Source organism: Cynocephalus volans, chromosome X, assembly GCF_027409185.1.
Source record: "Cynocephalus volans isolate mCynVol1 chromosome X, mCynVol1.pri, whole genome shotgun sequence".
NCBI lineage: Eukaryota > Metazoa > Chordata > Mammalia > Dermoptera > Cynocephalidae > Cynocephalus > Cynocephalus volans.
The window spans coordinates 22,585,214-22,608,897 of record NC_084478.1 but is presented as its reverse complement, the minus strand read 5'-3'; the positions used below and the strand labels follow the sequence as shown (position 1 = coordinate 22,608,897).

Here is a 23,684-nt window from a genome sequence, read left to right as displayed (position 1 = left end):
GTTATTTTAAGATGTTACTTTTGTTGTTTTTATTTTTGGTAATAGGTTTAAAAATGATGAACCCTTGAGACACTTATCAACACAAAAACCAGACATTATTACCAGGAATGGAGAATTATCTGCTCAGATCCTTGAGACATACACATAATATTTTAAGCAAACTTACGCTGATAAATTGAAGTTACATTAAATCAGTAAATTGTTTAAAAAAATGAAATTAGAGAAAAATTTAGGAAGTCTCAATAATCTTACATCTATTTGAAAAATTGCATCTGTAATTAAATATTTCCTCCCAGTGATTCTATTCTACACCCTGGTGCCTGAAGACTTGCTGTTTTCCATATAATGAAAAAGAACCCCAATCTTGCACAATTTTTTCCAGATAAAAGAAATGCTTCTCAATTATATTATGAGACTGGTATAAACTTTACACAAAATCAATACTATAAGAAAGATAAGAAAATAAAATCAGTGGTTATAGTGGAGAACAGGAGAAATATAGCACCATCTTTCCAATGCTGAAGGAAAAAGTAAAACTGTCAATTGAGAATTCCATATGTAGAAAAATTATGCTTTCATGGAGAGTGAAATAAGAAACAACCGAACTTGAGACAATTTACCACTGGGAAAACTGTAAAAGAAGTAATACTAAAAGAAGTCATTCAGTATGAGGGTAGAGTTATCTCTCCTGGTGCAAACTAAGAACTGCAGGAAGAAGTGCAAAGCTCTGATTAAGTAAAATATGTGAATAAATACACGATTATTTAATTCATAAATGAGTAGAGCTAACTACTCTGTTCAAGCAAAACATCACAACAAAATAGAGTTGCCATCTTCAACTACGTTATCAAAGGTCCACCCTGACCAGGCTGTATGTAGCTAGTTAACTCAAATCACCATCACACGGCATCCATAGTGGTGCAGTTGGAAGCTGGTACGTTCATACTTGCTGTTAGTAAAGAGTGCACCCTCCACCACACCACACTGTTAATGGAGAGCAGGTAGAAAGTTTGCACTTCTACTCTATTGGAGTTAATGACATACTGCTCCCCTTCTTGCTGAAGTGCTGTCAGAGGAAGCTCAGAGAAGAGTAACAGTTTTCACCACAGCCCATGGTAAAGAAGTCACTCTATATGGTGTCAGTAGTATGCCCATGAGGAGCTGTGACCTGCCACTCTCAGTGGAAGCCTAGTGGGGGGACAGAACTTCCAACCCTACCCAGGAGTAACGAGGAACATTCCCCACTCAGGAGTCAATGGAGGCCAAGGGTTGAATCTGGACTTCTACAATCACCTGGCAACAGAGGCCGTGCTTTCACTTTCCCCCTGTTGATGTGGTGCAAAGGAAATAATCATTGACACTGAAGGCAGAAAAAGAGTAATTACCCAGTCAGGAAACAGAAAGGAAATATGAGTAAGGGGGTGGGTAGGAGAACAAAGTCTCAGAGACCTGTGAGTCAATAACAAAGGTTCTAACATTCCTGTCATTAGAATCCCATAAGGAGTGGACAGAGTATAGTACTGAGAATACTTTCAAAAATAATGCCTGAAAACTTCCCAATTTGTCAAACAAAATTTAAACGTACAAGGCCTTAACAAAATTCTCTCAGGATGAACCTGTAAAATTCCAGACCAAGATACATCATGATCAAAATTCTGAAAACTAAAGAGAAAAAAAAATTTATTGAAAGCAGCAAGAGAAATGCCATCTTACCTATAGAGGAAAAAAAAATACAAGAACATTCAAATTATGTTGAATTTATCATCAAAATCCAGGAAAGCTAGTAGAAAGTGCCACATTTTTCAAGTGCTGAAAGAAAAGAACTGTGAAATTCTAAACCCAGTGAAAATATCCTCAGGATTCAAGTGAAAACCAAGACATTCTTCGATGAAGGAACCCTAAAAGAATTTACTGCCAGTACAACTACCCTAAAATAATAACTAAAGGAAATTTTCTGAACAGAAACAAATAATAAAGTCAGAAAACTTGGAACATCAGTAAAAGTAAGCAAAAGACAGGTGAATAGAGTAAACCAAGTTTCTCTTCTTGAGTTTTCTAAATTACGTTTTACATTATAAGTAAAAATTATAACACTTTCTGATGTGGACTTCAAAGTATGAAGAGGAAGTATTTATGATAATTATATTAAAAATAGGGAGTGGGTAGAGAGATGTAATAGGAGATAAGGTTTTTAACACATCACTAAAAGTGGTAAAATGATTACACCCGATTGTAATAAGTATACATATACATATATTTATATATATGTAATGGTCAGAGTAATCAGTAAAAAGAGTAATGCAGAAAGACACACTCAAATACGCTATAGATAAACAAAAATAAAAAAATGAATTGCTAAAAATTTTTAAAGTACCCACAGGAAGGCAGACAATAGAAAACGAAAAAATAAAAACAGAGAAAACAAACAGAAAAAATGTTATACCACACTTAAATCCTAACATACACATAATAACATTAAATAAAAATGACCTATACAATTGTATGACAACTAAAAGACAAATATTGGCTGAGTGAATTAACAAAAAAATGACTCAACTATTTTCTGTCTACAACAAACTTGCTCTAAATATAATGACATAAGCAGACTGAAAGTAAAGGATATGGAAAGATATACCCAAAATAATCAAAATAAAGCAGGAATGGCAATAAGAGTATTAGATAGAGCAGAATTCAGAGCAAAGAAAATTACCAGAGACAAAGATGGACATTATATTATGTAATAACAAATGGCCAATTCAACAAAAAGATCTAGAAACCCTGAATATGTACAAAGTATGAGAAGCAAAACTGATACACTTGAAAGAATAAATAGTTGAATTCACAATTATAGCTGGAGACTTCAACCACTATATCTCAACAGTTGACAGAAAAATTACATAGATTCAGCAAAATTTCTGAAGAAATCAACACCACCATCATTCAACAGGATGTGTTTCACAATTACAGAACACTGCACCCAACAACAGCAGGAGACAAATTTGTTGCCACTGTACATGGAACATACACCAAGGCAGATCATATTGTCAAGCATAAAATAAACCTCAAAAAATTTAAAAGGACTGAAATCACAAGAATGTGTTCTGTGACCATAATAAAATCAAATGGGAAATCAATAACAGAAACATAACAGGAAAACCTCCAAAAACTTGCAAAAAAAAAAAAAAATATTCACTTGCAAATACTATGCTAATAGCTTTATTTTCTGTTAAGCAAACAGAAAGACAAGCTACATACTGGGAAAAATATTTATAAGCCAAATATGTGACAGAAAACGAGTATCTGTAATATAGAAAGTATACTCATAACACACATTTTGAAAAATCCAACTGTAAAATGGTCAAAAGAAATAAAGAGAGATTTCACCAAAGAGAATATACAAATAGCAAATAATCACATGGAAACATGTTTAACATTATAGTTATTTGGTAAATGCAAATTATAATCACAATGTGATATCACTACACAGCTATCCGAATGGCTAAAATAAAAAATAGTGACACCATAAAATGCAGACAAACTCAGACAGTATTTCTTGGAATGTAAGATGGTGCAGCCACTGTTACAAATTTCGGCAGTCTTAAAAAAAAAAAAAAAAAAAAAATCCCTGACTATGCAAGTACCATATGACAGAGCATTGCACTCTTTGGTATTTAGCAAAGAGAACTAAAGACGCATGTTTCCAAGGAAACATATACAGAAATGTTTGACCCAGATTTATTTGTAATAGCCCCAAAGTGAAAACACCCAGATGACCCTCATATAGTTAAACAAAATGTGGTATATCCATACCATGGAATTCTACTCAGCAATAAAAACTTTAAAAACCTATTTATACACACAACAATCTTTATGAATCTCCAGATATTGAGAGAGAAAAAAAAAATGTCCCAAACATAACATACAGAATGATTCCATGAATATGATGTCAATAAAATTTTTAAAAATTACACTAATGAAGAACAGATCATTAGTTGCCAGAAGTCAAGGATGGGGAGATGAACGACAGCGACCTGCCTATAACAGGGAAACGAGAGGGATTCTTTTGGCGATTGAAATGTTCTCTATCTTGACTGTATAAATATTAATATCCTGCTTGAGATAGTGCTCCATGGATTTCAAGATGTTAAAACTGGGTAAAAGTAAGTAAAGGGTACATGGATCCCTTCATATTAATTCTTGTAACTGCAAATGAATGTACACTGACCTCAAAATAGAAAGTTAAGTTAATTTTGTTCATAGTCGTGATATAGAATTGGGATTAGTTGGCTATGGGAGGAAAACACCTATTAATTAAAACTTATTTTAAATAATAGGTTTTTAGGGAAAAAAAACCTGCCTCCTGTAATAATCTACGAGTCCAAGCATCCTGCTGAGAAAAACTGGGAAAGCTGGAAATATATGAAAGATATCCCTTTGAGGTATTACAAGTTTAAGGGGGCAAGAATTAAAGGTTCACAATCTCAGGAGGAAGAAAGCCCAAGTGGTGAGATCTAACTTTGGTATCATCTTCGCCACAAAGTATTTGTTAATTGAAAGATCTGAATGAGCACTCAAGATGCTAAGCACAAAATTGAAGCTGAGAAACTAAGCAACTGACCGTCTTCCAGTACTACCTCCATCACAGGCAGCACAAATTCAGCTCAGAGCCCACAAAGCAGAGGGCTAATTATTTTTTTTTTAATTTTAGGTTCTTTTGACATCCTAGAGGGGCTATGCAGTAAATGTCTATGTGAACAAGAAATACAATATAACTTGAAATCCAGCCTCAAAAGTTCTCAGTGTCAGAAAGGGCATTTCGCCAGGTTACTGCCTCTCAATAGCAAAAGAAATGGTCCCTGGAGGAAGATAAAATCACCCAGAGCCTGCAATTATCCCTATACTACATCAAACAGAAAATCCAGCATGCAATAAAAAAGAACTATACATGCAAAACATGAATGGAAAGGATTCGCATCAGGCCTTTAATCTGTTTTCTCCATTTACTGGGAATGCTTGGAACACAAAGAACTATGACTTGGTTACACCTTGCAACATAAAGCAACAATGTGATACCAGTGCATACCTATTAGAAGGGCTACAGTTAAAAGTTCTGACCATGACAAACAATGGCAAAGACGTTGAGCACCTGTGACACTCATATTGCCGGTAAGCTGTAAAATGGTATAATGTTGCAAACTACTTTGTCATACTGTAAAATAACTTAAAGAAACCCTAATCATGCGATCCAGTCATCCATTTCTGGAAGTTTACTTTTTTTTAAGAAAATGAAAGTATATGTCCATAGAAAGACTTACACAAGGAGGTGCATAGCATGGGGAAAATGTGGAGTGTTTGGGCAGAACCAGCAGAGAGGGAAGACATATATGCACAAGAAAACTTGGAAAAGTATGTGAGATGGATAGTTACATTATCTTGATTATGGTGACTGTTTCACAAATATATAATATCTCAAAACATATATTGTTCATTTAAAGGTTGTGCAGTTTTTTAAGTCAATTATACCTCAATAAAGCTATTACGAAGTATGAGTTGCACCAAAATATGTTTACATGAAAATAAATAGCATTACTTACACAAGTGGAAATACTGAAAATTTAAGATATAACAGCTCACCTCAAGAAATTGAAAACTGTGTAATTTACTACTAAAAATAATTGAAGACATGAACCAATAAAATTAAGATTGGTGAATGAAATTTGAATGATTGCAAAGAGAAGATTGACGAATCCCAAATTTTTATTGAACTGAAAAGAAAATTGACAGATCCCTTGCACAAATTATGGAGAAAAATAAAAGAAACCCATTACCAGAACCAGAAATGTAGACTGAATCATCACTACCAATCCTGTAGACAAACACATAATACTACAAATTGATATTTATATAAATTTTATGCTAACAAATTTTTAAGTATATGGAATGATAAATAATTTAAAAAGGTTGGGAAATCTCAATAGCCCTTCAATTATTAAATAAATTATGTCTATAATGAATATCCTTTTTATGAATGAATTCCAAGTCCTAGTGCCTGAATTCCTGAACTTTTCCATATAATGAGAAAGAAATAACGCCAATCTTGTACAAACTCTTCCACAGAATCGAAAAACAATCCCCCAAATGTTCTAGGAGACCCTTATAAACTTTACATCAAATTTAAGAGGATATTATAAGAAAGTAAAATCATACGTTTATATCCTGCATGACCAAACACAGAAAACAACAACTTATGTTGGATAAACAAAATCAAAGATGCATCAATTATAAAACGCAATGAACAAATTGAAGTTAATCCCAGAATGAATTCTTCTTGGTTTAACATTTTGAAATCAAACCACTTAAAAAAAAAGAAAGAAAAATTTAATGTATTATTACAATGGGTCTAAATCATTTGACATAATTTGCCACACTTATGATTAAAAACTAAAACTCAGAACACTGCAACAAATATCATACTTAGTGAAAAAATATTCAAAACTTCCCCCTGAAATCAGAAAAGATACAACAATATCTCCTGTCCCCTGTTCTATTCAACATTTTATGGAGGTCCTAGTCAGGGCCATAATGCAAGAAAAAATGTAAAAGACCAGAAATTAAAAAGGAAGATATGCAAACATCATTATTCCCAGATGACATGTTTGTTTCCAGACTATCTAAAAGCAATCTGTAGAAAAATGCATTAGAATTAATAAGTGTTAGCAAGACTGATGGACACTAAAGTAGTAATCTGGTTACTGTGGCTGTATAATTCATTCCCCCAAACTTATCTGTTTATTATACTCATTATTTACTGTTTGTGTTTCCTAACAAACTGTACCTCAATAAAAGTATTTGCAATATATGGCTCATACCTTGTGCATGTTAAAAACTGAAGAACAATTAATTAAATCTATGAAATATTTAACTTGAAATAATTATGTATAATGATAACAGAGAAAAAGCACTCTTCAGGAAGATCATTTCCTGTTCTGCACTAACTCAAAAAGGAAGAAAGAAAAGCATAAGCCAACTTTTTTCTATTTCTTTCATTTTTCATTTATTAATTACACATACATCGTATGCTCATTGAACACTCTCCAAAGTGCAGATCTACATTCCATTCACAAGTAACCATGAGCAGCAGTGAATTGTGTGTATTAATAGATCTACACACACATATGTATTCACATTAACAGTATATTTACAGATTGGAAAGTGAATTACAATTTGCTTACCTTTATAATAATATATCCTGGAAGTTTTTTCCATAAGTCTACCTCTAGATTGGTTGAAAAAGCTACATAGTATTCATGGTACAGACAAAGCATAATTTACTCAGAAATAGCAGTTTTGCCATATTCGGACGCATAATTTAATGTACATTTGTGAATAATTGTGTCAGATGTGGTATTAGGAGGTGAATTACTTTATAGAACTTTAAGTAAAAAAAAAGCCAAATGACTTTCAAATAGCCAGTTCTATTTTATACCACTTTGATAACTTCGTATCAAGATATTATAGAGTCTTGCTATGAATAACTTGAACTAAGTATTAAGCATATTTAAGAGATTAATTGCCAATTTATACTTAGCTTGTGTATACATCAGTACTTAGATGCAATGTTAAGTCCATTTGTTAACCTATCATTATAATTATTTTAAATACCAAAACTATTACATATTAAGCCTATCAAATTGTTACACATATCCTCTCATCACTGGCCTGTGTTCTACCTGTCCATAGGAAGTATATGTCCATACTGATAGATTCGGCTTGCTACTCATAGATTCTGATATTTGCTACATTTCTATGAATCGCTTCTGATATGGTTTTGCCAAAGTTTAATGTTACCGAATGCTGTAGAATAGCCTTAGACATAAAATATTTTGCAATACAAGTGTCACTTCCTTATTCTCCCTCAAGGGGTTTTGGCATTTCTCATTCAATTTCTCATCCAAGTCACAAGTAATACCAGATCAGAAATAATAAGAACAAACCATTGTATGTTTTATGTGGAAATGTACTTAATTTATTTCAAGTTGTGCACATGCAGATACCTTTACGTATTGAAGATAAAATTAAATGTTTGCTTTTTGGCTTTTTTTATTTTTCATACCAGCTATATGTTCTCCTTTTGCTTTGCTTTATTGTTACTGTCCAATAAATTATCCTTTTATTTACACATATGGAATAATCTGCATTCACATAAAATATATAGAAGTTTTTGAAGTCTTAGTAAACTATATATTTGACACCTATGTGAAATATAAGTAATATTAATGAAATAAGCAAATGTATACCCACGAAACACTTCAGAGAAATAGATATAAGTTACCAACCCATGAACAATGATTTAAATGACAGCTGCCTTCTTAGCAGGATCCATGGAGAACAAGAAAAATGGCATGCAATCTTTCCAATGCTTAGGGACAAGGTAAAATTTCAAACCCAGAACCATGACAGCAGTACCCTAGCCACAAACACAACCAGAGGTAAAGGATGAATACCTTTTTGGTAAGAAGCTTAAAGATAAAACCTGTGACAAAACAGTGTCTTACGCTGACCAGACGAGGAACCCAAAAAAGCCAAGCTAGAAAATGACAACATGGGGGAAAATCCGTGAAAGGATATCAGAAGCCGTACTCTGCAGTAGAAACAGACTTCATAAAATTAGTCCAGTTATGTCACCAAACAAACACCAGACAAATGACAGCACCAAGCCATGTGGGGGATAAATCCCCATAATTCCTACCTTATATTATGCAACATGTCCACTTCTTAACAACAACAAAAATTATGAGACATTGAAAGAAACGGGAAAGTGTGACACATATACAGGACAAAAGGCAAACAACAGACACTGCCTTTGAGGGGACCCAGATGTTGGACTAGCAGACAGATGTTACAACAGCTATTAGGAATATGTTCAGAGAACAAAAGAAAATCATGTTTTAAAATTTAAACACATACAGTAAGAACAATGACTCATTAAGTACAGATTAATAAACACATCGAAATACTTTTTAAATTTTTTTCCCTTAATTTTATTTTGTCGATATACAATGTGGTTGATTATTGTGGCCAATTACCAAAACCTCTCGCCCTCCTCCCTCTCCCCCTTCCCACCCAACAATGTCCTTTCTGTTTGCTTGTCGGAAATACTTTTTTTAAAAAGCACTAAATTGAAATTCTGAAGCAGAAAACTATGTTAAACAAAATGAAAAATCCACTAGATGACTACAAAAGTAAATTTGAGATGACAGTAGAAAAATCACCAAACTTAAAGATAAATCAATAGGAATCATGCAATTGGAAAAACAGAAGGGAAAACGAATGAAGAAACATGAACAGAGCCTCAGATAAATTCGGGATGCAATCAAGAATACCAATATACACATAACTAAGTACCAGAAAGAGGCAAGAGAGAACAGGATAGATAATATATTCGAAGAAATAATAACTAAAAACCTCCCAGATTTTATGAAAAACACTAAACTATACACCTAAACACCGAATGAACTTCCAAGAAGTTAAATGTAAGGAGATTCACATCAAGAGATATCACAGTCAAAATGCTGAAAGCCAAAATGAAGAGAAAATATTGAAAGCAGGAAGACAGAAGTAAATCAGCACATAGAAGTGGTCATGGAAAAGACCAGCAGATTATTTTTCATCAGAAACGCTGCCAGAATGCACTGGCATGACATATTCAAAGTGCTGAAAGAAAAAAGAAACTGTCAACCAAGATGCCTGTTTCTAGCAAGGCCATCTTTCAAAATGAAGGAAAAATTAAAACTTTCTCAGATAAATAAAAACAAAGAATTTGTTGTTAATATTTGGCAATGTAAGAAATGTTAAATGAAGTTCTTCAGCAGGAGAGGAGTGACACTAGACGGCAGGTAGAATCTGTATGGAAAAAAATTAAGATCTCCAGTAATAGTAATTGTGTAGATAATGATTAAACAAAGCATAGTGACTTACTGAAGTTCCTTTCTAATCATAACTGACTTAAAGGACAACGGCAAAAAACAATATCAATAAAACTGTATTTTGGTCATATAGCATATATCAATGTAATATATTTGACAATAAGCACATGATAAAGGGGTTTGTGAATGAAACTATATAAGAGTAAGAAATTAAGACCAGATGGTAACACAAATTCACAGAAAACAAATGAAAAAATTCAGAAGTAGTACATAAGTTTAATACAAAACCAAATGAACTCTACAAATATAATTCACTCTCCTTTCTTCTACCTTCTTCAATGGACATTAGATTGTATACAGCAATAAACATAAATGTATTTTGGGGTGTGTAACATACAAAAACATATGCATAAAATAATAGCACAAAAATGAGGGAGTTTAATGGTAGTAAATATTCTGTATCCTACTGGATAGATGTATAGAATGCACGTATAGACTAATTTCGTGTAAATCTGAGAAGTGGTGGACTAATGTGTACAAAACTATGCTCTCTGTCCTAAGTGAATCATTGGGCAGTACATGCATGTATTGAATCAACACACTGCACCCCACAAATATGTAAAACTAAATGTTCAAATTTAAAAAATAGTGTACATCCAAACTAGATTCTGATAAAATTTATACTGTAAATCACAGAGAAACCATTAAGAAAATAACCCAAAAGTCTGATCATAATTATTAAAGAAATTAAAATGGTACACACAAAAGTCTACTTAATAAAAGGAAGTAAATGCGGAGTACAAGGAAAAAATAGTCATAAGTCATATAGAAAGCAAAACCAAAATAAAGTCAGACATAAATCCAACCATATCAAGCACAATATTAAATGTGAAAGGATTAAGCAATCCCAGCAAAGGAAAAGATTGTCAGACTAAATAAAAGAAGATATAACGCTATGCTGTCTACATGGGACACATTATATTCAAAGTTGCAAATATGCTGAAAGTAAAAGAATGGAAGAAGCACCATACAATGCACAACTGTGAGAAAGCTGGAGTGGCAGAACAGAACATGTAGGCACAAAATCAGGCAAAAAATCAACAATTATATGCAAGATGTGAACAACATCATAAAATAAGAAGGCCCAAAAGACACCTGTATAATACTCCATCCAACAATTGCAGAATACACATCCTTTGCATGTGTACATGGAACATTTCCAGCGTAGACCTCATACTAGGTCGTAGAACAAACCTCAACAGAGTAAAAGTACCAAAATGCAATAAAGTTTGTTCTGTAGCACAACACACAGAAACTACAAATCAACAACAGACAGGAATTTGGAAAATTCTTAACATGTAATAATTAAACCATATTGTACCACATAAAAAATATGTCAAAAAGAATTCAAATGAAAAATTAGAGCATTAAAAAGACAACTAATTTTGCTAAGCAAAAATGTGAAGTAATATTTCATATATAAAATATAATTTATAAAATTCATTGAAATGTTAGATTGAGATCTACACATTTAACTGAATATTCAATTTTCTCATTTAAAATATTAATGGAAAATTTCCACAAGATATTTGAATATAATATAGGACAAAAAGACCACAAAGAAAAGGGGGGATAAATGGAATTTTCCTTTTAGGAGGTTGCATTTACATAAAGTGCTACTTTCTTAACTCTAAGTAGATCAAGATAAGTAAAGGATTCATTTGCCAAACTTTATTGCAACCAGTAAACATAACTCACAACACAAAAAGGTATATATAACAATTTGGTTACTAATGTAGCCTAATAATTACCATAAAACTTATATCCTATAATATATTCCAAATTTCCTTGTCTGCTTTACACTATGCTATACCTCAATAATGTACCCCCACCACATGATCCATACGTGGCATATGTTGGCAACTGGAGAAACATTTAGGCAATCAATGAAAAATTTAAATGCAGTACATTAAGCAAAAAAAGACAGAAGAGATCCACTCCTCAGAAGACTACCTGCCTTTAAAGAAAATTTATCTTATTGTTATAAAGATTAGGTTGATTTGGTATGAGAGCAAAAACAACTAAATTTCTACCATGCTAACCATTCTCTTGAGAAAAACTAGGAAAACTTGAAGACATTGAAGGCACTACAAACCCAAGGAAGCAATCATTCGAAGAGACCAGTTCTCAGAAGAGAAGCCCAAGGGATGAAATCTAATTTTGGTAACTCTTTTTTTCCTTCAAATATATGCTAACTCAAAGGAGGTGATTAAGAACCCAACATGCTATGCAAAAAGTTGTAGTTTAGAAACTAAATAGCCGAGCAGAGATTCCAGCAGTCTCAAAAGTTCAGCTCAGGGGACACAAGTTGAGCTAATGGTGAACTAAAGAGAAAGGTTCTGGAAGACAACCCAAGGGGTCATTTGGCATCCCTGAGGGACTATGCCATAAATGTAATACCAACCAGAAATAGAAAACACCTCACAAAACCTGAGAAATAGATTCAAAAGAAGTAATTCCCTGAGATGAACTATGAGATGAAATTTCTGCATGCTAACTGCCTCTCAGAAGCAAAAGCAAATGCTCAGTAAAAGAAGAAAAATCAATTCAGAGTTCTGATTATTTCTATTGTATTTCACACAGAAAATAAAGCGTACAATTAAAAAAATACATACATGCAAAAGTGTAAATGTGGGGAAAGGATTAGCATAAGATTGTCATCCATTTTCTCCATTTACTGGGGATAACTGTGACAGAAAAAATAATGACTCATGTACACCCGTACAATTTAGAGTGACAGCGAGACATCACTGCACACCTATTAGAGGAGCTACAATTAAAAACACTGACCATAAATATCTGTGAAATAACACCTCATATGACTCAGCCATTCCACTTCTTGAAGTTTATCCAAGAAAAAATGCAATTACACACCCATCAAAAGACTCATACAGGAATGTGCATAGCGTGGCAAAGTAGGGAGGGCTTGGGCAGAATTACGAGGGGAAAATCCAAAAGTACACTAGGAAGTCTGGGGAGCGGGATAAATATGCTCATCATCTTAAATGTGGTGATGGTTTCTCTCTCTCACACACACCAAAATATATAGTGTTTATTTTCAATGGTGCGGTTTATTTAAAATCAATTATACCTCTTAATAAGCTGTTAAAAATTGCGTGGTATATACCAAAATACATGTCTAATGGAAAATTTAGAGCATTAATGTAAAAGGTGAAATCCTGAAAGTTTAAGATTTAAAAATAATTTTCATAAAATTAAAAAATAAATCAGTAATTTAAAGCATAATTTTAAGCATGAAAAATTAAAGTTAACATCAGTTAATGAAACCAGAAACAAACAAAAAAAGGCAAATGCAAGAGCTGTCATTTTTTGTGAAACGATAAAAAGGTGATAAATCCCTGGCAACACTGATCAAGGGAATACAAAAGAAGACGCACATGATCAACAGCAGGAAGGTGGACGGGATCATCATGAGGATACTGAACACACGTGCATCACGTTATGAGCAAATTTGTGCCGATAAATTTAAAATCCATGAAATGAATTCAAAAAATATTTAAACTAGGAAATCTCAAGCATTCTTTATTCAATAAACTGCATCTTTATAGAGAAACTTTCCTATAAATGAATTCCATCTCTTGGAGCCTGAATTCCTGAGTTTTCCCATGTAATTGAGAATTAAATAACAGCCAATACTGCACAAACTCTTACTAGGAGAGAAACAGCAAAAACTGTCCAAAATCTTTTACAGGTCCTCGATAAAATTGATACCAAACTTATAAAGATATCACATGAAAAAATCAAATTCTGGATGCCTCATAACAACCATAAATTTAACTGGAACTAAAAGTTTACGTTTAACAAACAGAACTCGAAGACACTACAACTTCAATGCACCCCGAACAAGTTGGATTTAATACAGGAAGGCTGTTCTTGTTGGTTTCACACTTTCAAATCAAACATCTTTGACAAACAAAATCAGGTCACTCTGACAGCAGATACAGAAAAGCCGTTCGAAATAATTTACCACCTACATATGAGGGGTTTTCTTCCTAAAAAAGGACCCACCCAAATCTAGAAAACTACAGCAAATATAATGAGTGGTGAATGACTGAAAAACTTCTCCTTCATATCAAAATAGAGACAAGGATGCCTACTACCTCCAGTTCTATTTAGTCAGGGAAATAATGCAAGAAAAAAAGAGAAAAAAGCATGATGACTGGAAAAAATGAAACGAACCCAGCCATTATCAACCACACAATTATGCCTTCAGAGAATGTAAAAGCAACCTGTAGATAATGTAGTAGAATTAATAAGTGAATTTATAAGGATTGATGAATACCACACAGTTAAATATAAACACATTTTTCAGACAGTAGCAATTCTTAATACACTTTTCATACACATTATAAAACAGGAGAATAACCACCCTGCACAAGGTTATATTTTTAAGATTTTTTCGATATGCTTATCAGATAAAATTTGAGTCACCATAACTCTAAAGATTTCTATCATCTTTTCTGATATCATGAAATTAGAGGCCCTAACATATACAATAAACTTTTACAGAACACTTGACATTTAATACAAGGGGAACAATGAAAAGATCATTCTTTGTGCAAATTTTCCTACAGTCTTTTGTTTAATGATCTCACTGACTACTTAGACATCGGCTTCTTTAAAGTGAATCATAACTTTTTTTCTTATTTCTTAAACTTTTGTTTTCTTTTTTCTTTCCTTTCTATTTTCTAGTTCTATATTTGAGCATGAATTCTTAACTGTTTCTGTACTACATTAAAAGGAAAAGAAAAAAGGCAAAGGGTAGTTCCTTATAAAACAATCACTAGTTACATGCAATCGTGACTATTTCCTTAATTTTATTTTACTACATAAATTTGGTCAATGTTCAGTAAAATTTTCAAAAGGGCAGATGTATCTTTCCTCTCAGAAGTAACGATGATGATCAGTGAAGAGTCTCCCAGAACAGATATTCACGTATGTTTGTATTTACATAAAGATTATATTTATACACGTGTGCACGCATGCAAAATTACAATTTGCTTTCTTTTTTTTATTGGCAAAATATACTGACGACATCCTCTGAAACTATATAAAATCTACCTGATTCGTCATATACCCACAAAATATTCATGGAATGAAAACGATGTATTAAAAAATCACTTTTGTTAGTTTTGTAACCATACACTTCTGCCCATTTGTAACTAGGTGTGTTCCATAGTCTTAAAAGGCAATATTTTCTTTACGTAGGTGAAAAAATACTTTGCTAAGACTAAATTAATTTCAAAAACCACAGTACCATTTTATACTCCCTCCATAATCTGTTATCAAGGTAAAGAAACATCTTGTAATTTATTTAATTTGTACTAATTATTAAGCATATTTTAAGAGTTAATTAAAATTTATGCTTATTTTCTGTAAATTGAAGTATCTTAGAACTACATTTTTAGTTAATAATTTAAAATTATTTTAAATCCCAAACATTTTATATATTGAACTTGTGCATATACTCTTCTCACTGTCACTTATGTTCTATATTTTTGCCTGTTACTGAATCAACTCCTATGTGTGCTATATTTAATCTATTTCAGACACGGAATATGATTTGACAAAACAAATATTTTGCTATAGGTAATACAAGTGCCACTTCATTATTCTTTATAAAAAGTTTTCATTCCTTCCCACGCATTTCCTCATGCATGTCAATATCAGCAACACATGAGCAATCATAAAAACAACTTTTAGGTTTTTCTTGGGAATGTGCTTAAATTATTTTATTTTGTATATAATTTGTAGATATTTATCCATTTAAATAAAAATGAGATGTTTCTCCATGGGAGCTTTTCCCTTGCTTTTGCTGTGTTTTGTAGTGATTGTCAGTCAAAACATGTTTTATTTTCATTTACATAAATGGAATCCTCAGATTGACACCATAGGTATTGGAATATTTGATTTTTTTTAATTAAACTATATGTTAGGCATCTATATGAAATATACAGAATATCAGTGAAGTGAGCAAATGTATACCAAGTGAAAACGTCTGAGAAATAAAGATACATTACCTATCCCAGAGGGACGATTGGAAAGACGGCTTCCTTCGAGACAGAATCCATGCAGAACCGGAGAAAACCGAGCAGAATCTTCCCAGTGCTGAAAGAAAAAATAAAACAGTCAGCACAGAATTCTACATGAGGCAATATTATCCTTTCAAACTGAGAGTTAAATAGGACATGGCCACATAATCAAACCTGAGACAATCTGTGGCGGGACAACCTGTACTCTGCGTTGTTACCTGAAGTCCTTCTGGCTGCTGGAAGTGTCACGTGATGTAAATGAGAATCTCGGGAATCCGTGAAGAGCACCTGGCGCGAGGGCCACGACGGCGCCCTCCGCTGGTGGCAGTTGGTAATGGCGGGTGGTAGAATTTCAGCCCAGGAATTTGTGTAATGTCACAACTGCCCGCATTGTATGGGTGACCAGAGGCACTAAGCTTTCTCCAGAGTCCAGACAAGGGGCCATAAACCCTACTCTTGAAAGAAGGACGTGGCATAGAATGGGTGGGCGTGTTTTTAAAATGTGTCAAATAAAAATCCAATGAAGGAATTTAAATTGAAGAATAAAATTTTCAATTATCCCAAAAGTAGACATGGAAGGTGGAATAGAGAAAAAAAAAGTGATGAAAATAAATAAAAAAATAAAAGACTGGCAAAATGGCCAACTTTAAATCAAACAATATTAATATAAACATGAATTTTTTAAAAGTCTAAACATTCCAATTAAAATGCAGAGTTTTTCAGATTAGGAAGAAATAAGTCCCAATTATATGCTAAATGAGAGGCAATTATATGGAAAGGCACAGTAAGGTTGAAAGTAACAGTACAGACGATAATATACCACGTAAAATTAAGCATAAGACAACCGGAACTGGTAGAGTAATGCCAAACAAATTAGACTTTCCGGAAAGGAAGGTAACTAGAAGTAGAGAACACTGTCTTATGATTAAAGAATCCATTTATCAAAAATGGAAGAAACACATTATTTACAAAAGAAATATCACTACAGAATCTGGAAACAGACAAAATATAAGCATTTACATGCCAATAAATTTGAAATTCTATGAAATGTAGAACTCCAAGTAAACCCACCTTAATGAAAAACAAAACTGAGAAGGTCTGCATAGTCTTAAGTTTGTTAAATAAATTACGCCTATGATGGAAAACCTTCCTCAAGTGAGTCCCGAGCTCTGGTCGTGGAATTGGTGAATTTTCCCTACAGTTGAGAAATACATGACACTCATCTTACACAAGACACTGCAGAGAATAGAAACAGCAGGCATCGCCTCCAAATCTTTTAACTTTACACTGAACTGACTACATAAAAGGAAAATGATAGGGTTATATCTTTCATGACCAAATAAAACAAAAAAGTTAGTTTAACAAACTGAATCCAAAGTTATATCAAGTCTGATACACCATGAAAACCTTAGATTTTATCCCAGAATTGATTCTTGTTGGATTAACACTTTGAAATCAAATGACTTCCATAAAACAAAGAGATATATAATAATGTTATGATTATTACAATAGATGCAAAACATTGACACAACTTATCTCCCACTTAGGATGAGGAAAAAACCATAAAGCTGCAGCAAGTATCATAATCAGTGATAATCAGTGATGAAATAGGCACATCTTCTCTGTGATCAGGAATGAGAAAAGGATTCCTACTATCATCAGTTCTACTCAATATTTATTTAGGGCAATAATACAAGAAAAAGAAAAAGAAAAACATAAGGATTGGAAAGGAAGAAATGAAACTGCCCTTATTCACATATTGAATGTGTATATTTCTAGAGTAACGTCAATCTATATGTTACATATTAGAATTAATGAGTGAATATATAGCACATTACTGGTTACCTGGTTAAAAACAGATTTTAACTGCAATTCCTAATACCAGCAACAAAAAATTAAATTAATTTTCTTAAAAATACCATTTACAACTGCATTAAAGTTTGTCAAACTCCTCAGTAAAATTTTAATGAAAGCTGGACAAGATCATCACACAGCAAACTACAGGAAATTATTGAGAGGAATTCATGGAGATATGAATAACTGGAATGGTGAGCAATATTTACTAATGGAAGATTTGGGTTTTTTAGGGCAATCAATTCTTCCCACATTTTTTTTGTTCATTTTTTATTTTTATTTCTTTATTTTTTAAAATTTCATTTTATTTTATCAATACACAATGTGATTGTTTTTTGTGTCCCTTTTCCGAATCCTCCCTTCTCCTTCCCACTTCTGCTCCCTCCCATCAACCTCATATCTAATCTCTTATCTTAACAATTTCAAGGAATTGGGATTTTTGTGTCTTCTTCCCTACACCCCCATTAGATTGTGTATTTATTTATATATTTTTCGCTCCCACAAATAAGTGAGAACATGTGGTATTTCTTTTTCTGTGCCTGACTTGTTTCTCTTTATATAATTTTCTCTAATTCCATCCATGCTGTTGAGAATGGCAGTCTTTCACTCTATTTTTACAGCAGAGTAGCATTCCATTGTGTAGATATACCACTTTTTCCATATCCATCATCTGATGATGGACATTTGAGCTGGTTCCAACTCTTGGCTATTGTAAATAGTGCTACAATGAACACTGGAGTACAGGGATGCCTTCGACATGATGATTTCCACTCCTCTGGGAATATTCTCAGCAGTGGGACAGCTGGGTCATATGGTAGATCTATCTGCAATTGATTGAGGAACCTCCATACCATTTTCTGTAGAGGCTGCACCATTTTGCATTCCCAACAAGAATGTATGAGAGTCCCTTTTTCTCCGTCACCTTGCCAGCATTTATCATTCACAGTCTTTTGGATATTAGCCATCCTAATGGGGTGAGATGGTATCTCAGTGAGGTTTTGATTTGCATTTCCCAAATGCTGAGTGATGTTGAACATCTTTTCATGTGTCTATTGGCCACTCATATATCTTCCTATGAGAAAGGCCTATTTAGCTCCTTTGCCCATTTTTTAATTGGGTTACTTGCTTTTTTGCTGTAACGTTGTTTGAGGTCCTTGTATATTCTGAATATTAATCCTCTGTCAGATGTATATTTTGCAAATATTTTCTCCCACTCTGTTGTTTGGCTTTTCACACTGTTAATTGTTTATTTTACAGATTAGAAGCTTTTTAGTTTGATATAATCTCATTTGTTTATTTTTCCTTTGGTCACCCATCCTTTTGGGGTTATATTCATGAAGTCTGTACCTTGTCCTGCTTCCTGGAGTGTTTCCCCTCTGTTTTCTTTAAGAAGTTTTATTGTTTCAGGGTGTATATTTAATTCTTTAATCCATTTTGAGTTGATTTTTCTATATGGTATGATGTATGGGTCTAGTTTCATTCTCCTGCATACGGATATCCAGTTACCCAAGCACCATTTGCTGAAGAGGCAGTCTCTTCGCCAGTGTATAGACTTGGTGCCTTTGTCAAAGATCAGATGGCTGTAGGTGTATGGGTTGATTTCTGGATTCTCTATTCTATTCCATTGATCCGTGTGTCTGTTTTCATGCCAGTACCATGCTGTTTGGGTTATTATAGCTTTGTAGTATAGTTTAAAGCCAGGTAGTGTTATGCCTCCAGCTTTAGTTTTTTTGCTCAGAATGGCTTTGGCTATGCATGGTCCCTTGTTATTCCATATAAATGTAAGGATAGTTTTTTTTTTTTTTCCATTTCAGAGTAAAATGTCATTGGAATTTTGATGTCCTCTATTAAGTATTTTATATCTACTTGATTTGTTGTAGAAGCTTCATAGTATTCTTGGTATGGACACAGCATAATTTATCAAAAAATACCTGTTTTGACTTTTTTGTGCCCATACTCTAATGCACATGAGTGAGGAGCTTTGTCAGATACAGTCCTAGAAGGTGAATTACTGTGTCAAACGGCATGTAAATTCATAAACTTTTAAAGAAAATGACAAATTACACTCCAAAAGCCCATTACCATTATATCCTCTTTTGATCAGCTGGTATCAAGATTTTAAAAGAATATATTGTTACTTAAATAACTTACACAAGGTATTAAGCATACTTAAGGTAGAAATTGTCCATATATATTTATTATTCATCTACTATTGGATACACACTATTGATCCCATTTTCTATTGTTTCATAATTTAAGTTATGAAACAATATTATTATACATTACAGGTAAAAACATACATATTTACAAATATCTACACCTGACTTTTTTTTTGTTTTATATATTTCCTTGTACCAGATTTTCATACATACTATATGCTGTTTTATATAAATTACTTTGCTTGTACAATACATTGTATTTATTAAAATTATGATAGATATAAATATTTTGATATAGTTAATACAGTGTCTTTTCATTATTCTTTATCTGAAGATTTTGGCTGTTATACATTATTACATTCATATCAACATTACCACAGGATGGGAAATAATAATAAAAAAGTTCGGCTATTTTATATTTGTGATGAAAATATTTTAATTTGTATACGAACAGTACAGATACATGTATGTATTTTAATAAGAAAAATATTGGTCCTCTTTTGGTTATGGTAGTTTTCATGCAGCTTATCTCTGTTTTTCTTTCTTTTTCTATTGTTGATCAAAAATTAACCTTTTTTACACAAATGGAATCATGCTTGTTTACAACATAGCTAGCGAAGATTTGAAATAGTTCATTAGCAAACTATATACTTGGCACCCCTATAAAAAATAAAGTATTTTAATAAATTGAACAAACGTATATCACCAAAACCTTTAATAGATACACTACCTACCTGAAAATGATGACTTAAATGTTGCCTGCATTGTCCACACAATCCACGGAGATTTGGAAAATAAAACACTATTTTTCATATGCTGAAAGATGACACAGAATTTTAAAACCAGAATTCAATATCCAACAAAATTGTCCTTCCGAACTACAAGTGAAGTAAGTCACATGCAGATAAGCAAAACTGAGAAAATTTGTTGCTAGTCAAACCTTAAGCAATACTACAGGAATGTATTAGTTTCTTAGGGCTGCCATGATAAAGTCCCACTAACTAGGAGGCTTACAATTAGATGGCATTTAAAAAAAAAAAAAAAAAAAAAAACAGGAATTTTTTGTCTCATACTTCTGGTGGCTGGAAGTGTGAAATCATGGTGTCTACAAGGCCACGCTCTGTTTGAAACCTGTAGCAGACTCCTTCCTTGCTTCTTTTGAGTTTCATGGTGTTTGCCAGCGATCTTTGACATTCTTTGGCTTGCAGCTGAATCACCCCAATCCTCCATCTTCACATGTTATCCCCCTGCATGTATCTTCACATAGACTTTCCTCTCTGCATATCTGCATCTGTGTCCAGATTTTCCCTTTTTGCAAAGACACCATTCAAATCGGATTAGGGCTCATCCTAACAACCTTATCTTAACCACATCTTGCAAAGACCCTATTTCCAAATAAGGTCACATTCTGAGGTAATGGGAGGTGTAGGACACTTTTGGGTGACAGAATTCAACAAGTAGCAAGAAAGTTCTTCAGGCTGAAAGGAAATGACACCTGATGGAAACCAAAAACTACAGGACTACAAGAAGGCGAGAAGAACACTGGATGGGGAAAATAAGTGGATAAATATAAAATTTATTTAAAATTTATTTAAGAGATATTTGCCTCTTTAAAACAAAAATGATAAACGTTGCTACTGATCTAAACTATAAAGCAAGAACTCAAAGGAAAGTGGAAATAAATAGAATTGTAGTGTAGTAAGGGTACATACTCAGGACGTGACACCACCTAATTCTATGACGATGAGGAAAGTAAAGAATTTAATATCATTCAGTCCCTGAGGAATCACTAAACACACCACAAAAATGTATACATAATATTCTAGTTACTATCACAGGATAACAAATTATCACAAAATTTATTTTCTATAATATAATCTATATACAGTTGTCTGTTTTTTCATTAGGCTTTCTAGCTCAACAGTGTAACTATACCATATCATCTGAACTTGGCTCACATTTGAAATTGAAGAAATACTTATGGGAGGAATAAATTAACTACAATGAAAGAAATTAAGCAAATCACTGCCAAAAAAAATTGAAAAATTAAAAAGATCCACTGCTTCTTCATAAAGATCATTTGGTAAAAAGAAAAAAAGATGTTGATGTCTGCTTTCAGAAAGATGGAATATTTTCCCTATTTCTTCCCCTAAGTCCAACTTAAATCCCTGGATATTATATACAGTGAACATAAAAAGGTGGAAAAAATAGGGAAGACTGACTAGGATCCTCAAAACTCAGGAAACAACGTGGTGTTTCCACAGTCTTTTGTTTTGTCTTGTTTTTGCCTCATAAATCCAAGACCTGGAGCATAAAAATCCAACAACCCGAAAACACCGAAACGTGCTAATAAAAGCCTTTAAAGCCTGTTCTCTCTAAACCAAGGACTAGGAAAGTCACAGATAAAAGAGACAGAAAGCTTGTAGACAGTAAGTGCTCTATGCCAGACAAACACCATCGTCATCCACACCAGCAGAGACTCTGTAGTGAACCTAGACCCGGTGAGGACCAGGCTCCAAAGAGTCACCCTTAAATGTCTCTCCCCATGCTAATTAATTTTTCCATTTACTGGACACGCATGGGAAAGAAAGAACTATGACTTGATTATACCTATGCAATTTAGATAAATGGTGAGATACCACCACACACTTATTAGATGAGACACAGTAAAAAACAATGGCCATTACAAGTGCTGATAAGAGTACAGAGAAATTGAGACTGTTGGTAGGATATAAAATGGTACAATCACTTTGCAAAAGTCTTTGACATATTCTGATATAACATAAAGGTTCACCCACCATGTGATCCAGCCATCCTTTTCCTTCATCCCCATCCAAATAAATAAATATATATAAATACATATACATATACATACACAAACACACACACAAACCTTGAACAGTAATGCATACAGCATGGTGTCTGAAGTCATGATCTTATCCATATAACAGTAAAAGAAATAACATCATATTTGCACAAGGCTTTCCACATAAAAGAAACTGTAAAAGTGCTACCCACAAATGCATTGTGAGAACCATATCAACTTTACGTCAAAATGATAAGAAAAATGAAATTCAATGGTGTGCATCCATCAAATCCCTAGCACTTCCCAACACCCAATCACTCCTCTCCCAAAACACAACTTATGTTTGACAAACAGTACCCAAGGGTACTTCCACTATTCATGTACCATAATCATTATGGGTATATCCAAGAATACATTCAAATCAGATAAAAATTTTGGTATCAGACAACTATAACACACAAAGGGCAACATTATGTCACTGTCACTATCACAGTAGAGAAACAATATGGCCAAATTTAGCATCCAATCACAGAAAACACACAACACAAAAACTGCAGCAAATAAACTTAGTCGTGAAATATTGAAACTTCTCCCTGAGGTCACACAGTGGAATCAATCGGTAAATTTAGCAAGACTGTCTGATTAAATAAAGTTAAATATTAGCTCATATTTCCAAGAGCAGCAATTGTTACTAACCTGTTTTTACACATCATAGGAAATGGTAGAAAACCCTACACTACAAGGTCACATTTTTATTGCTTTTTCCGAACAAAACTTGACAGGGTTTTAACCCTTATTATTGTTGTCATTTTTTCTGCTATCGTGG

General features: G+C 33.2%; 1 long non-coding RNA gene across 1 annotated transcript in view; it reads right to left on the bottom strand.

Annotated features, from left to right (window-relative positions):
* LOC134367694 (uncharacterized) overlaps nt 1-23,684 on the bottom strand; it is an 82,817-nt gene that overhangs the window by 17,290 nt on the left and 41,843 nt on the right. Inside the window, exon 2 of the long non-coding RNA XR_010022437.1 lies at nt 16,028-16,115. This is a non-coding gene — a long non-coding RNA (uncharacterized LOC134367694). The remainder of the gene's footprint in view (nt 1-16,027; nt 16,116-23,684) is intronic.